The following is a 15802-nucleotide window of genomic DNA, read 5'->3' as shown; positions in this document are numbered from 1 at the left end:
ACCACCCTCGGGTGTGGACTTGCTAAAAGCCGGCGATTAGATATTGGATTCGAGCTTCCTTGAGGTCATTTCACTAATGAGTGCACCGGAAAGAGTTTCCTAATCCATCTGTGAGGGTGGCAACTGAAAGAGAATTTTAAAGCTGACAGAATAGGCGAGGAAAGGCATAGGAGATTTCCACACCCAGTAAGGCAGACTTTCCCGAAATGGAAGAAAGAAACGAGCAAACAGAGACACCGGTAGCCCGCCCGGATCAGAGTCGGCTCCTTAGAGAAAGCACCCTGACCAGGTTCACCCGTGGGTGGGTGGCGAGCCAGTGGCATTCAGAAGCGCGAGGCCCGCAGTCTGTGCAGAAGACACCTGCACTCGGGTGTGTGTGGCGGCACGATTCCCAAGCAGCTCCAAATGGTAATCCAAAGAGAAGCCAGGGAGTTCCCAAGGCCCCAGGTGTCCTCAGCCCACGACTGGCTGCTGTGGGAATGCGAAGCCCGGCTCCTTGTCTCAGAGCGGGACAACCAGGAGGTGTGACGTACACCCCGGGGTTCCCAGGAGGATCAGGCTGAAGCTGGTACTTGGCCTGAAAATGTCCCCTCGCATGGGCACCCCCTTCCGCTTCCGGCTCCTCTGCTCCCGGTGCCCCTCCATCCAGGGGCCAGACTTTAAGAAGTCACCCGCAGGAGAATCCTGGTCCCAAAGGAGCCTTCTGGGGGACCCGTGCTGAGAGAGGTTGTGGGCATGGCCCGCTGGGGCTCTGCCCGGCCCAGGGCTGGGAGATGCCACCTCCCAGCTCCGGGTCCCTGCAGGAAGCGTTGGCAAGCACAGGGCCAGTCCCCCAAAGGCCCAGGTGCAGGGAGCCCAGGCCAAGCAGCCTGTGGAAGAAGCCACATGCCGTGCCACCCCGGGAACACGACTGCAGGTCGCGGCCCCTCCCGCCTCCTCCCCGACATGGCGCAGGGCTCAGAGACACCTGAGACGCTGCTACCAAAGTCCAAAGGGCATCGGTTGCTCCTCCAAAGCACCCGAGCAGACCGCGTTGTCCAGCCAGCCCCTGGGCCTCCCTGGGGTGCCCAGCACAAAAGTGCAGACAACCCCCGGACTCGCAATATCAGTTTGAGGATGTTCCTGCCACTCTAAGGACCCGCAGGCCAGCTGGGCCTTCAGGCAGGACAGAGAGCCCCGGAATCCGACGTGGAGAGCTGCGTGGACGTCCCCATCAGGAGGCGGTCCCCACCTCCGAGGCTCTCCCCTTGCGGGGAGCGGCAGCCCCAGGGCCTCAGGGAAGACACCAGGCTGGGCCCCCGCGGCACAGCGGGGCACGTCCCCGTCCCCGGCAGGCGACTTAGCGATGCCTGCGCCAGACTGCTGCGGCCGCCCTGCTGCCGGGTTCCTGGAGGGCTTCCTGGAAGCAGCGTCCACACCAAGCCCCTGGAAGGCCCAGGCGACGGAGGAGCCGGTCAGGCAGGGGCCGAGGACGGTGACGGGCGGGGAGGAGCGTGTCAGGCAGGGGCCGAGGACGGTGACAGGCCGGGCGGGAAGGAGCCGGTCAGGCGGGGGCCCAGGACAGTGACGGGCCTGGCCGGGGAGGAGCGAGTCAGGCAGTGGCCCAGGTGGTGGGCCGGGCGGAGAGGAGCCTGTCAGGCAGGGGCAGAGGACGGTGACGGTGACGGGCCGGGGCGGGAAGGGGCCGGTCAGGCAGGGGCAGGGGCCGAGGACAGTGACGGGCCTGGCGGGGGAGGAGCGCGTCAGGCAGGGGCAGAGGAGACGGGCTGGGTAAGGGGTAGGGTGACAGTTAGGGCACAATTCACAATCGCAAAGATGTGGAAGCGACCCGAGTGCCCATCCATCCAGGAGTGCATTAGTAACATGTGGCGCGTGGACACCACGGAGTGCCATTCGGCTGTGAGGAGCAGCGGTGAGGGGGCGCCTCTCGTGTTCTCCTGGCCAGAGCTGGAACCCGTTCCAGTAGGCCAGGTGTCCCAAGAACGGACACACGAGCACCACGTGCGCGCGCTCACCGGCAAATTGGTAGGAACGGATGGACACCTAAGTGGACAGCGAGGAATCACCTTCATCGGGTGGGTGTCGGGCGGGCGTGGGGAGGGGGTGGGCATACACATCCATTAGGGAGGGGGTGGGTGCGCACCGACTGGGGGATGGGCGCACTTGAAGCTCTGACCCGAGGGGGGAGGCGGGGAAAGAGCAATGCACCCGACCTGAACATTGGTACCCCCACAATACGCTGGGAGAGAATGAGAAATAAATAAGGAGACAGGGGGGAGGGGGGCACGGGCAACACATGTCACCTCAATACTTGTACTCCCATCATCTGCTAGAAAGGAGAGAGAAAAGAAAATGCAATCATAGAGATAAGAGACACTTTCTAAGAACATGAATCCGAAAAGAAAAGTAAAAGGAGGCCTGTCGAGCAGGTCTGGGTGTGACTCCGGATCCCCCAACCTCCAGTGCCACCACCAGAGATTCCTACGTGTAGCCCATAGAACCCCAAAAGCAACGGGACGAGTTCTGGTCACATACTCGCTCAAAGTGACATCCTGGAATCCTTCCGGAACTCCCTCCCCTCTCAGACTCTCCAGGTTTCCTCCAGCGTGTCGTTTCCCACAGACCAGACCTTTGGACTGAGACCGGACAGTCCAGATGGCACGCATGCTGCCCCGTGGCGGCGGTGTCCCGGCTTGGGACAAGAGGAGGCCCCACGGTGCGGGCTGGGGCGGCAGGCACCGCGGCGGGCGCTGAGGGTGGGGGTGATCCGCCGGACCGCCGCCCCGCCGCGCTCCCGGCAAGGGGACAGAGCAACAGGCAAAAAAAAAAAAAAAAAAAAAAAAAAAAAGCCTAGGACACCCGGGATTCCCAGGCGGTCTCCCATCCAAGTACTAACCAGGCCCGACGCTGCTTAGCTTCGGAGATCAGACGAGATGGGGCGCGTTCGGGGTGGTGTGGCCCTAGACCGCGGAGGGCGCCCCTGCCCCGCTCAAGAGGCCAGCCTCACCGCGCTTCCCCGCGATAGCGCTGACCCGCGCCGGGCCTGTGCAGTTGGCCGGCCCGGTCGGGCGGACTCCGGAGGACTGAGGTGAGGGACGGGGCGGGGCGGGGTGGGGTGGGGGCTGTCTACACACACACACACACACACACACACACACACACACACACACACACAAACACACACACACAGACACGATGCGCCTCCACGGCTGGACCCGCCAAGGTGGAGACCTTCCAGCCCCCCTCCTCTCCTCACCTCGCCTCCTTCACCTACCCGCCCCCACCCCCAGCGCGCCGCCGCTGACTGCGCACGCGCGCTCACCCTTTGACCCCAGCCAGGGGCCGCCCTCCCGCACAACCCCTGTCAGCTGCGCCCCCGCCCTGTGGGTGGGCTGCCGCCTATTCCCCAGGGCCAGGGCTGGGGCACAGCGCATGGGGGAGGGGAGCGAGTGTAGGGGCGTCTCTCGGGATGTGTCCCATGGCTGGGGTGGGGCGGGGTGGTTTGGGGGGCGCTGAAGAAATCAGTCCCCTCCATCTCCTACCTCTGGAAAACCCCCAAGCCCTTGGAGAACTGCCGGCACCGCTCCCGTGGGGGCCGGGACCCTGCTCCGTGTCCTCCTGTGGCCCAGTCCAAGGGGCCTGGGCCTGGCCCGGGGCTGGATTGGACCCCAACCACCCTCGGGTGTGGACTTGCTAAAAGCCGGCGATTAGATATTGGATTCGAGCTTCCTTGAGGTCATTTCACTAATGAGTGCACCGGAAAGAGTTTCCTAATCCATCTGTGAGGGTGGCAACTGAAAGAGAATTTTAAAGCTGACAGAATAGGCGAGGAAAGGCATAGGAGATTTCCACACCCAGTAAGGCAGACTTTCCCGACATGGAAGAAAGAAACGAGCAAACAGAGACACCGGTAGCCCGCCCGGATCAGAGTCGGCTCCTTAGAGAAAGCACCCTGACCAGGTTCACCCGTGGGTGGGTGGCGAGCCAGTGGCATTCAGAAGCGCGAGGCCCGCAGTCTGTGCAGAAGACACCTGCACTCGGGTGTGTGTGGCGGCACGATTCCCAAGCAGCTCCAAATGGTAATCCAAAGAGAAGCCAGGGAGTTCCCAAGGCCCCAGGTGTCCTCAGCCCACGACTGGCTGCTGTGGGAATGCGAAGCCCGGCTCCTTGTCTCAGAGCGGGACAACCAGGAGGTGTGACGTACACCCCGGGGTTCCCAGGAGGATCAGGCTGAAGCTGGTACTTGGCCTGAAAATGTCCCCTCGCATGGGCACCCCCTTCCGCTTCCGGCTCCTCTGCTCCCGGTGCCCCTCCATCCAGGGGCCAGACTTTAAGAAGTCACCCGCAGGAGAATCCTGGTCCCAAAGGAGCCTTCTGGGGGACCCGTGCTGAGAGAGGTTGTGGGCATGGCCCGCTGGGGCTCTGCCCGGCCCAGGGCTGGGAGATGCCACCTCCCAGCTCCGGGTCCCTGCAGGAAGCGTTGGCAAGCACAGGGCCAGTCCCCCAAAGGCCCAGGTGCAGGGAGCCCAGGCCAAGCAGCCTGTGGAAGAAGCCACATGCCGTGCCACCCCGGGAACACGACTGCAGGTCGCGGCCCCTCCCGCCTCCTCCCCGACATGGCGCAGGGCTCAGAGACACCTGAGACGCTGCTACCAAAGTCCAAAGGGCATCGGTTGCTCCTCCAAAGCACCCGAGCAGACCGCGTTGTCCAGCCAGCCCCTGGGCCTCCCTGGGGTGCCCAGCACAAAAGTGCAGACAACCCCCGGACTCGCAATATCAGTTTGAGGATGTTCCTGCCACTCTAAGGACCCGCAGGCCAGCTGGGCCTTCAGGCAGGACAGAGAGCCCCGGAATCCGACGTGGAGAGCTGCGTGGACGTCCCCATCAGGAGGCGGTCCCCACCTCCGAGGCTCTCCCCTTGCGGGGAGCGGCAGCCCCAGGGCCTCAGGGAAGACACCAGGCTGGGCCCCCGCGGCACAGCGGGGCACGTCCCCGTCCCCGGCAGGCGACTTAGCGATGCCTGCGCCAGACTGCTGCGGCCGCCCTGCTGCCGGGTTCCTGGAGGGCTTCCTGGAAGCAGCGTCCACACCAAGCCCCTGGAAGGCCCAGGCGACGGAGGAGCCGGTCAGGCAGGGGCCGAGGACGGTGACGGGCGGGGAGGAGCGTGTCAGGCAGGGGCCGAGGACGGTGACAGGCCGGGCGGGAAGGAGCCGGTCAGGCGGGGGCCCAGGACAGTGACGGGCCTGGCCGGGGAGGAGCGAGTCAGGCAGTGGCCCAGGTGGTGGGCCGGGCGGAGAGGAGCCTGTCAGGCAGGGGCAGAGGACGGTGACGGTGACGGGCCGGGGCGGGAAGGGGCCGGTCAGGCAGGGGCAGGGGCCGAGGACAGTGACGGGCCTGGCGGGGGAGGAGCGCGTCAGGCAGGGGCAGAGGAGACGGGCTGGGTAAGGGGTAGGGTGACAGTTAGGGCACAATTCACAATCGCAAAGATGTGGAAGCGACCCGAGTGCCCATCCATCCAGGAGTGCATTAGTAACATGTGGCGCGTGGACACCACGGAGTGCCATTCGGCTGTGAGGAGCAGCGGTGAGGGGGCGCCTCTCGTGTTCTCCTGGCCAGAGCTGGAACCCGTTCCAGTAGGCCAGGTGTCCCAAGAACGGACACACGAGCACCACGTGCGCGCGCTCACCGGCAAATTGGTAGGAACGGATGGACACCTAAGTGGACAGCGAGGAATCACCTTCATCGGGTGGGTGTCGGGCGGGCGTGGGGAGGGGGTGGGCATACACATCCATTAGGGAGGGGGTGGGTGCGCACCGACTGGGGGATGGGCGCACTTGAAGCTCTGACCCGAGGGGGGAGGCGGGGAAAGAGCAATGCACCCGACCTGAACATTGGTACCCCCACAATACGCTGGGAGAGAATGAGAAATAAATAAGGAGACAGGGGGGAGGGGGGCACGGGCAACACATGTCACCTCAATACTTGTACTCCCATCATCTGCTAGAAAGGAGAGAGAAAAGAAAATGCAATCATAGAGATAAGAGACACTTTCTAAGAACATGAATCCGAAAAGAAAAGTAAAAGGAGGCCTGTCGAGCAGGTCTGGGTGTGACTCCGGATCCCCCAACCTCCAGTGCCACCACCAGAGATTCCTACGTGTAGCCCATAGAACCCCAAAAGCAACGGGACGAGTTCTGGTCACATACTCGCTCAAAGTGACATCCTGGAATCCTTCCGGAACTCCCTCCCCTCTCAGACTCTCCAGGTTTCCTCCAGCGTGTCGTTTCCCACAGACCAGACCTTTGGACTGAGACCGGACAGTCCAGATGGCACGCATGCTGCCCCGTGGCGGCGGTGTCCCGGCTTGGGACAAGAGGAGGCCCCACGGTGCGGGCTGGGGCGGCAGGCACCGCGGCGGGCGCTGAGGGTGGGGGTGATCCGCCGGACCGCCGCCCCGCCGCGCTCCCGGCAAGGGGACAGAGCAACAGGCAAAAAAAAAAAAAAAAAAAAAAAAAAAAAAGCCTAGGACACCCGGGATTCCCAGGCGGTCTCCCATCCAAGTACTAACCAGGCCCGACGCTGCTTAGCTTCGGAGATCAGACGAGATGGGGCGCGTTCGGGGTGGTGTGGCCCTAGACCGCGGAGGGCGCCCCTGCCCCGCTCAAGAGGCCAGCCTCACCGCGCTTCCCCGCGATAGCGCTGACCCGCGCCGGGCCTGTGCAGTTGGCCGGCCCGGTCGGGCGGACTCCGGAGGACTGAGGTGAGGGACGGGGCGGGGCGGGGTGGGGTGGGGGCTGTCTACACACACACACACACACACACACACACACACACACAAACACACACACACAGACACGATGCGCCTCCACGGCTGGACCCGCCAAGGTGGAGACCTTCCAGCCCCCCTCCTCTCCTCACCTCGCCTCCTTCACCTACCCGCCCCCACCCCCAGCGCGCCGCCGCTGACTGCGCACGCGCGCTCACCCTTTGACCCCAGCCAGGGGCCGCCCTCCCGCACAACCCCTGTCAGCTGCGCCCCCGCCCTGTGGGTGGGCTGCCGCCTATTCCCCAGGGCCAGGGCTGGGGCACAGCGCATGGGGGAGGGGAGCGAGTGTAGGGGCGTCTCTCGGGATGTGTCCCATGGCTGGGGTGGGGCGGGGTGGTTTGGGGGGCGCTGAAGAAATCAGTCCCCTCCATCTCCTACCTCTGGAAAACCCCCAAGCCCTTGGAGAACTGCCGGCACCGCTCCCGTGGGGGCCGGGACCCTGCTCCGTGTCCTCCTGTGGCCCAGTCCAAGGGGCCTGGGCCTGGCCCGGGGCTGGATTGGACCCCAACCACCCTCGGGTGTGGACTTGCTAAAAGCCGGCGATTAGATATTGGATTCGAGCTTCCTTGAGGTCATTTCACTAATGAGTGCACCGGAAAGAGTTTCCTAATCCATCTGTGAGGGTGGCAACTGAAAGAGAATTTTAAAGCTGACAGAATAGGCGAGGAAAGGCATAGGAGATTTCCACACCCAGTAAGGCAGACTTTCCCGAAATGGAAGAAAGAAACGAGCAAACAGAGACACCGGTAGCCCGCCCGGATCAGAGTCGGCTCCTTAGAGAAAGCACCCTGACCAGGTTCACCCGTGGGTGGGTGGCGAGCCAGTGGCATTCAGAAGCGCGAGGCCCGCAGTCTGTGCAGAAGACACCTGCACTCGGGTGTGTGTGGCGGCACGATTCCCAAGCAGCTCCAAATGGTAATCCAAAGAGAAGCCAGGGAGTTCCCAAGGCCCCAGGTGTCCTCAGCCCACGACTGGCTGCTGTGGGAATGCGAAGCCCGGCTCCTTGTCTCAGAGCGGGACAACCAGGAGGTGTGACGTACACCCCGGGGTTCCCAGGAGGATCAGGCTGAAGCTGGTACTTGGCCTGAAAATGTCCCCTCGCATGGGCACCCCCTTCCGCTTCCGGCTCCTCTGCTCCCGGTGCCCCTCCATCCAGGGGCCAGACTTTAAGAAGTCACCCGCAGGAGAATCCTGGTCCCAAAGGAGCCTTCTGGGGGACCCGTGCTGAGAGAGGTTGTGGGCATGGCCCGCTGGGGCTCTGCCCGGCCCAGGGCTGGGAGATGCCACCTCCCAGCTCCGGGTCCCTGCAGGAAGCGTTGGCAAGCACAGGGCCAGTCCCCCAAAGGCCCAGGTGCAGGGAGCCCAGGCCAAGCAGCCTGTGGAAGAAGCCACATGCCGTGCCACCCCGGGAACACGACTGCAGGTCGCGGCCCCTCCCGCCTCCTCCCCGACATGGCGCAGGGCTCAGAGACACCTGAGACGCTGCTACCAAAGTCCAAAGGGCATCGGTTGCTCCTCCAAAGCACCCGAGCAGACCGCGTTGTCCAGCCAGCCCCTGGGCCTCCCTGGGGTGCCCAGCACAAAAGTGCAGACAACCCCCGGACTCGCAATATCAGTTTGAGGATGTTCCTGCCACTCTAAGGACCCGCAGGCCAGCTGGGCCTTCAGGCAGGACAGAGAGCCCCGGAATCCGACGTGGAGAGCTGCGTGGACGTCCCCATCAGGAGGCGGTCCCGGCAGCCCCAGGGCCTCAGGGAAGACACCAGGCTGGGCCCCCGCGGCACAGCGGGGCACGTCCCCGTCCCCGGCAGGCGACTTAGCGATGCCTGCGCCAGACTGCTGCGGCCGCCCTGCTGCCGGGTTCCTGGAGGGCTTCCTGGAAGCAGCGTCCACACCAAGCCCCTGGAAGGCCCAGGCGACGGAGGAGCCGGTCAGGCAGGGGCCGAGGACGGTGACGGGCGGGGAGGAGCGTGTCAGGCAGGGGCCGAGGACGGTGACAGGCCGGGCGGGAAGGAGCCGGTCAGGCGGGGGCCCAGGACAGTGACGGGCCTGGCCGGGGAGGAGCGAGTCAGGCAGTGGCCCAGGTGGTGGGCCGGGCGGAGAGGAGCCTGTCAGGCAGGGGCAGAGGACGGTGACGGTGACGGGCCGGGGCGGGAAGGGGCCGGTCAGGCAGGGGCAGGGGCCGAGGACAGTGACGGGCCTGGCGGGGGAGGAGCGCGTCAGGCAGGGGCAGAGGAGACGGGCTGGGTAAGGGGTAGGGTGACAGTTAGGGCACAATTCACAATCGCAAAGATGTGGAAGCGACCCGAGTGCCCATCCATCCAGGAGTGCATTAGTAACATGTGGCGCGTGGACACCACGGAGTGCCATTCGGCTGTGAGGAGCAGCGGTGAGGGGGCGCCTCTCGTGTTCTCCTGGCCAGAGCTGGAACCCGTTCCAGTAGGCCAGGTGTCCCAAGAACGGACACACGAGCACCACGTGCGCGCGCTCACCGGCAAATTGGTAGGAACGGATGGACACCTAAGTGGACAGCGAGGAATCACCTTCATCGGGTGGGTGTCGGGCGGGCGTGGGGAGGGGGTGGGCATACACATCCATTAGGGAGGGGGTGGGTGCGCACCCACTGGGGGATGGGCGCACTTGAAGCTCTGACCCGAGGGGGGAGGCGGGGAAAGAGCAATGCACCCGACCTGAACATTGGTACCCCCACAATACGCTGGGAGAGAATGAGAAATAAATAAGGAGACAGGGGGGAGGGGGGCACGGGCAACACATGTCACCTCAATACTTGTACTCCCATCATCTGCTAGAAAGGAGAGAGAAAAGAAAATGCAATCATAGAGATAAGAGACACTTTCTAAGAACATGAATCCGAAAAGAAAAGTAAAAGGAGGCCTGTCGAGCAGGTCTGGGTGTGACTCCGGATCCCCCAACCTCCAGTGCCACCACCAGAGATTCCTACGTGTAGCCCATAGAACCCCAAAAGCAACGGGACGAGTTCTGGTCACATACTCGCTCAAAGTGACATCCTGGAATCCTTCCGGAACTCCCTCCCCTCTCAGACTCTCCAGGTTTCCTCCAGCGTGTCGTTTCCCACAGACCAGACCTTTGGACTGAGACCGGACAGTCCAGATGGCACGCATGCTGCCCCGTGGCGGCGGTGTCCCGGCTTGGGACAAGAGGAGGCCCCACGGTGCGGGCTGGGGCGGCAGGCACCGCGGCGGGCGCTGAGGGTGGGGGTGATCCGCCGGACCGCCGCCCCGCCGCGCTCCCGGCAAGGGGACAGAGCAACAGGCAAAAAAAAAAAAAAAAAAAAAAAAAAAAAAAGCCTAGGACACCCGGGATTCCCAGGCGGTCTCCCATCCAAGTACTAACCAGGCCCGACGCTGCTTAGCTTCGGAGATCAGACGAGATGGGGCGCGTTCGGGGTGGTGTGGCCGTAGACCGCGGAGGGCGCCCCTGCCCCGCTCAAGAGGCCAGCCTCACCGCGCTTCCCCGCGATAGCGCTGACCCGCGCCGGGCCTGTGCAGTTGGCCGGCCCGGTCGGGCGGACTCCGGAGGACTGAGGTGAGGGACGGGGCGGGGCGGGGTGGGGTGGGGGCTGTCTACACACACACACACACACACACACACACACACACACACACACAAACACACACACACAGACACGATGCGCCTCCACGGCTGGACCCGCCAAGGTGGAGACCTTCCAGCCCCCCTCCTCTCCTCACCTCGCCTCCTTCACCTACCCGCCCCCACCCCCAGCGCGCCGCCGCTGACTGCGCACGCGCGCTCACCCTTTGACCCCAGCCAGGGGCCGCCCTCCCGCACAACCCCTGTCAGCTGCGCCCCCGCCCTGTGGGTGGGCTGCCGCCTATTCCCCAGGGCCAGGGCTGGGGCACAGCGCATGGGGGAGGGGAGCGAGTGTAGGGGCGTCTCTCGGGATGTGTCCCATGGCTGGGGTGGGGCGGGGTGGTTTGGGGGGCGCTGAAGAAATCAGTCCCCTCCATCTCCTACCTCTGGAAAACCCCCAAGCCCTTGGAGAACTGCCGGCACCGCTCCCGTGGGGGCCGGGACCCTGCTCCGTGTCCTCCTGTGGCCCAGTCCAAGGGGCCTGGGCCTGGCCCGGGGCTGGATTGGACCCCAACCACCCTCGGGTGTGGACTTGCTAAAAGCCGGCGATTAGATATTGGATTCGAGCTTCCTTGAGGTCATTTCACTAATGAGTGCACCGGAAAGAGTTTCCTAATCCATCTGTGAGGGTGGCAACTGAAAGAGAATTTTAAAGCTGACAGAATAGGCGAGGAAAGGCATAGGAGATTTCCACACCCAGTAAGGCAGACTTTCCCGACATGGAAGAAAGAAACGAGCAAACAGAGACACCGGTAGCCCGCCCGGATCAGAGTCGGCTCCTTAGAGAAAGCACCCTGACCAGGTTCACCCGTGGGTGGGTGGCGAGCCAGTGGCATTCAGAAGCGCGAGGCCCGCAGTCTGTGCAGAAGACACCTGCACTCGGGTGTGTGTGGCGGCACGATTCCCAAGCAGCTCCAAATGGTAATCCAAAGAGAAGCCAGGGAGTTCCCAAGGCCCCAGGTGTCCTCAGCCCACGACTGGCTGCTGTGGGAATGCGAAGCCCGGCTCCTTGTCTCAGAGCGGGACAACCAGGAGGTGTGACGTACACCCCGGGGTTCCCAGGAGGATCAGGCTGAAGCTGGTACTTGGCCTGAAAATGTCCCCTCGCATGGGCACCCCCTTCCGCTTCCGGCTCCTCTGCTCCCGGTGCCCCTCCATCCAGGGGCCAGACTTTAAGAAGTCACCCGCAGGAGAATCCTGGTCCCAAAGGAGCCTTCTGGGGGACCCGTGCTGAGAGAGGTTGTGGGCATGGCCCGCTGGGGCTCTGCCCGGCCCAGGGCTGGGAGATGCCACCTCCCAGCTCCGGGTCCCTGCAGGAAGCGTTGGCAAGCACAGGGCCAGTCCCCCAAAGGCCCAGGTGCAGGGAGCCCAGGCCAAGCAGCCTGTGGAAGAAGCCACATGCCGTGCCACCCCGGGAACACGACTGCAGGTCGCGGCCCCTCCCGCCTCCTCCCCGACATGGCGCAGGGCTCAGAGACACCTGAGACGCTGCTACCAAAGTCCAAAGGGCATCGGTTGCTCCTCCAAAGCACCCGAGCAGACCGCGTTGTCCAGCCAGCCCCTGGGCCTCCCTGGGGTGCCCAGCACAAAAGTGCAGACAACCCCCGGACTCGCAATATCAGTTTGAGGATGTTCCTGCCACTCTAAGGACCCGCAGGCCAGCTGGGCCTTCAGGCAGGACAGAGAGCCCCGGAATCCGACGTGGAGAGCTGCGTGGACGTCCCCATCAGGAGGCGGTCCCGGCAGCCCCAGGGCCTCAGGGAAGACACCAGGCTGGGCCCCCGCGGCACAGCGGGGCACGTCCCCGTCCCCGGCAGGCGACTTAGCGATGCCTGCGCCAGACTGCTGCGGCCGCCCTGCTGCCGGGTTCCTGGAGGGCTTCCTGGAAGCAGCGTCCACACCAAGCCCCTGGAAGGCCCAGGCGACGGAGGAGCCGGTCAGGCAGGGGCCGAGGACGGTGACGGGCGGGGAGGAGCGTGTCAGGCAGGGGCCGAGGACGGTGACAGGCCGGGCGGGAAGGAGCCGGTCAGGCGGGGGCCCAGGACAGTGACGGGCCTGGCCGGGGAGGAGCGAGTCAGGCAGTGGCCCAGGTGGTGGGCCGGGCGGAGAGGAGCCTGTCAGGCAGGGGCAGAGGACGGTGACGGTGACGGGCCGGGGCGGGAAGGGGCCGGTCAGGCAGGGGCAGGGGCCGAGGACAGTGACGGGCCTGGCGGGGGAGGAGCGCGTCAGGCAGGGGCAGAGGAGACGGGCTGGGTAAGGGGTAGGGTGACAGTTAGGGCACAATTCACAATCGCAAAGATGTGGAAGCGACCCGAGTGCCCATCCATCCAGGAGTGCATTAGTAACATGTGGCGCGTGGACACCACGGAGTGCCATTCGGCTGTGAGGAGCAGCGGTGAGGGGGCGCCTCTCGTGTTCTCCTGGCCAGAGCTGGAACCCGTTCCAGTAGGCCAGGTGTCCCAAGAACGGACACACGAGCACCACGTGCGCGCGCTCACCGGCAAATTGGTAGGAACGGATGGACACCTAAGTGGACAGCGAGGAATCACCTTCATCGGGTGGGTGTCGGGCGGGCGTGGGGAGGGGGTGGGCATACACATCCATTAGGGAGGGGGTGGGTGCGCACCGACTGGGGGATGGGCGCACTTGAAGCTCTGACCCGAGGGGGGAGGCGGGGAAAGAGCAATGCACCCGACCTGAACATTGGTACCCCCACAATACGCTGGGAGAGAATGAGAAATAAATAAGGAGACAGGGGGGAGGGGGGCACGGGCAACACATGTCACCTCAATACTTGTACTCCCATCATCTGCTAGAAAGGAGAGAGAAAAGAAAATGCAATCATAGAGATAAGAGACACTTTCTAAGAACATGAATCCGAAAAGAAAAGTAAAAGGAGGCCTGTCGAGCAGGTCTGGGTGTGACTCCGGATCCCCCAACCTCCAGTGCCACCACCAGAGATTCCTACGTGTAGCCCATAGAACCCCAAAAGCAACGGGACGAGTTCTGGTCACATACTCGCTCAAAGTGACATCCTGGAATCCTTCCGGAACTCCCTCCCCTCTCAGACTCTCCAGGTTTCCTCCAGCGTGTCGTTTCCCACAGACCAGACCTTTGGACTGAGACCGGACAGTCCAGATGGCACGCATGCTGCCCCGTGGCGGCGGTGTCCCGGCTTGGGACAAGAGGAGGCCCCACGGTGCGGGCTGGGGCGGCAGGCACCGCGGCGGGCGCTGAGGGTGGGGGTGATCCGCCGGACCGCCGCCCCGCCGCGCTCCCGGCAAGGGGACAGAGCAACAGGCAAAAAAAAAAAAAAAAAAAAAAAAAAAAAAGCCTAGGACACCCGGGATTCCCAGGCGGTCTCCCATCCAAGTACTAACCAGGCCCGACGCTGCTTAGCTTCGGAGATCAGACGAGATGGGGCGCGTTCGGGGTGGTGTGGCCCTAGACCGCGGAGGGCGCCCCTGCCCCGCTCAAGAGGCCAGCCTCACCGCGCTTCCCCGCGATAGCGCTGACCCGCGCCGGGCCTGTGCAGTTCGCCGGCCCGGTCGGGCGGACTCCGGAGGACTGAGGTGAGGGACGGGGCGGGGCGGGGTGGGGTGGGGGCTGTCTACACACACACACACACACACACACACACACACACACACACACACAAACACACACACACAGACACGATGCGCCTCCACGGCTGGACCCGCCAAGGTGGAGACCTTCCAGCCCCCCTCCTCTCCTCACCTCGCCTCCTTCACCTACCCGCCCCCACCCCCAGCGCGCCGCCGCTGACTGCGCACGCGCGCTCACCCTTTGACCCCAGCCAGGGGCCGCCCTCCCGCACAACCCCTGTCAGCTGCGCCCCCGCCCTGTGGGTGGGCTGCCGCCTATTCCCCAGGGCCAGGGCTGGGGCACAGCGCATGGGGGAGGGGAGCGAGTGTAGGGGCGTCTCTCGGGATGTGTCCCATGGCTGGGGTGGGGCGGGGTGGTTTGGGGGGCGCTGAAGAAATCAGTCCCCTCCATCTCCTACCTCTGGAAAACCCCCAAGCCCTTGGAGAACTGCCGGCACCGCTCCCGTGGGGGCCGGGACCCTGCTCCGTGTCCTCCTGTGGCCCAGTCCAAGGGGCCTGGGCCTGGCCCGGGGCTGGATTGGACCCCAACCACCCTCGGGTGTGGACTTGCTAAAAGCCGGCGATTAGATATTGGATTCGAGCTTCCTTGAGGTCATTTCACTAATGAGTGCACCGGAAAGAGTTTCCTAATCCATCTGTGAGGGTGGCAACTGAAAGAGAATTTTAAAGCTGACAGAATAGGCGAGGAAAGGCATAGGAGATTTCCACACCCAGTAAGGCAGACTTTCCCGACATGGAAGAAAGAAACGAGCAAACAGAGACACCGGTAGCCCGCCCGGATCAGAGTCGGCTCCTTAGAGAAAGCACCCTGACCAGGTTCACCCGTGGGTGGGTGGCGAGCCAGTGGCATTCAGAAGCGCGAGGCCCACAGTCTGTGCAGAAGACACCTGCACTCGGGTGTGTGTGGCGGCACGATTCCCAAGCAGCTCCAAATGGTAATCCAAAGAGAAGCCAGGGAGTTCCCAAGGCCCCAGGTGTCCTCAGCCCACGACTGGCTGCTGTGGGAATGCGAAGCCCGGCTCCTTGTCTCAGAGCGGGACAACCAGGAGGTGTGACGTACACCCCGGGGTTCCCAGGAGGATCAGGCTGAAGCTGGTACTTGGCCTGAAAATGTCCCCTCGCATGGGCACCCCCTTCCGCTTCCGGCTCCTCTGCTCCCGGTGCCCCTCCATCCAGGGGCCAGACTTTAAGAAGTCACCCGCAGGAGAATCCTGGTCCCAAAGGAGCCTTCTGGGGGACCCGTGCTGAGAGAGGTTGTGGGCATGGCCCGCTGGGGCTCTGCCCGGCCCAGGGCTGGGAGATGCCACCTCCCAGCTCCGGGTCCCTGCAGGAAGCGTTGGCAAGCACAGGGCCAGTCCCCCAAAGGCCCAGGTGCAGGGAGCCCAGGCCAAGCAGCCTGTGGAAGAAGCCACATGCCGTGCCACCCCGGGAACACGACTGCAGGTCGCGGCCCCTCCCGCCTCCTCCCCGACATGGCGCAGGGCTCAGAGACACCTGAGACGCTGCTACCAAAGTCCAAAGGGCATCGGTTGCTCCTCCAAAGCACCCGAGCAGACCGCGTTGTCCAGCCAGCCCCTGGGCCTCCCTGGGGTGCCCAGCACAAAAGTGCAGACAACCCCCGGACTCGCAATATCAGTTTGAGGATGTTCCTGCCACTCTAAGGACCCGCAGGCCAGCTGGGCCTTCAGGCAGGACAGAGAGCCCCGGAATCCGACGT

The 15802-nt window shown here is 64.0% G+C and overlaps 4 pseudogenes; all 4 read right to left on the bottom strand.

Moving 5' to 3' along the window:
- Window positions 1–2847: 2847 nt before the first annotated feature.
- On the bottom strand, window positions 2848–2966 carry LOC142861381 (uncharacterized; annotated as a pseudogene).
- A 3553-nt stretch (window positions 2967–6519) lies between these two features.
- LOC142861380 (uncharacterized) lies at window positions 6520–6638 on the bottom strand (annotated as a pseudogene).
- Window positions 6639–10152: 3514 nt separating this feature from the next.
- On the bottom strand, window positions 10153–10271 carry LOC142861392 (uncharacterized; annotated as a pseudogene).
- Window positions 10272–13790: 3519 nt separating this feature from the next.
- LOC142861379 (uncharacterized) lies at window positions 13791–13909 on the bottom strand (annotated as a pseudogene).
- Between the last annotated feature and the right edge of the window lie 1893 nt (window positions 13910–15802).

The sequence above is a fragment of the Microcebus murinus genome, chromosome 16 (assembly GCF_040939455.1).
Source record: "Microcebus murinus isolate Inina chromosome 16, M.murinus_Inina_mat1.0, whole genome shotgun sequence".
NCBI classification, from domain to species: domain Eukaryota; kingdom Metazoa; phylum Chordata; class Mammalia; order Primates; family Cheirogaleidae; genus Microcebus; species Microcebus murinus.
Note: the sequence above shows the minus strand (reverse complement) of the source record. Positions and strands in the feature narration are given on the sequence as shown.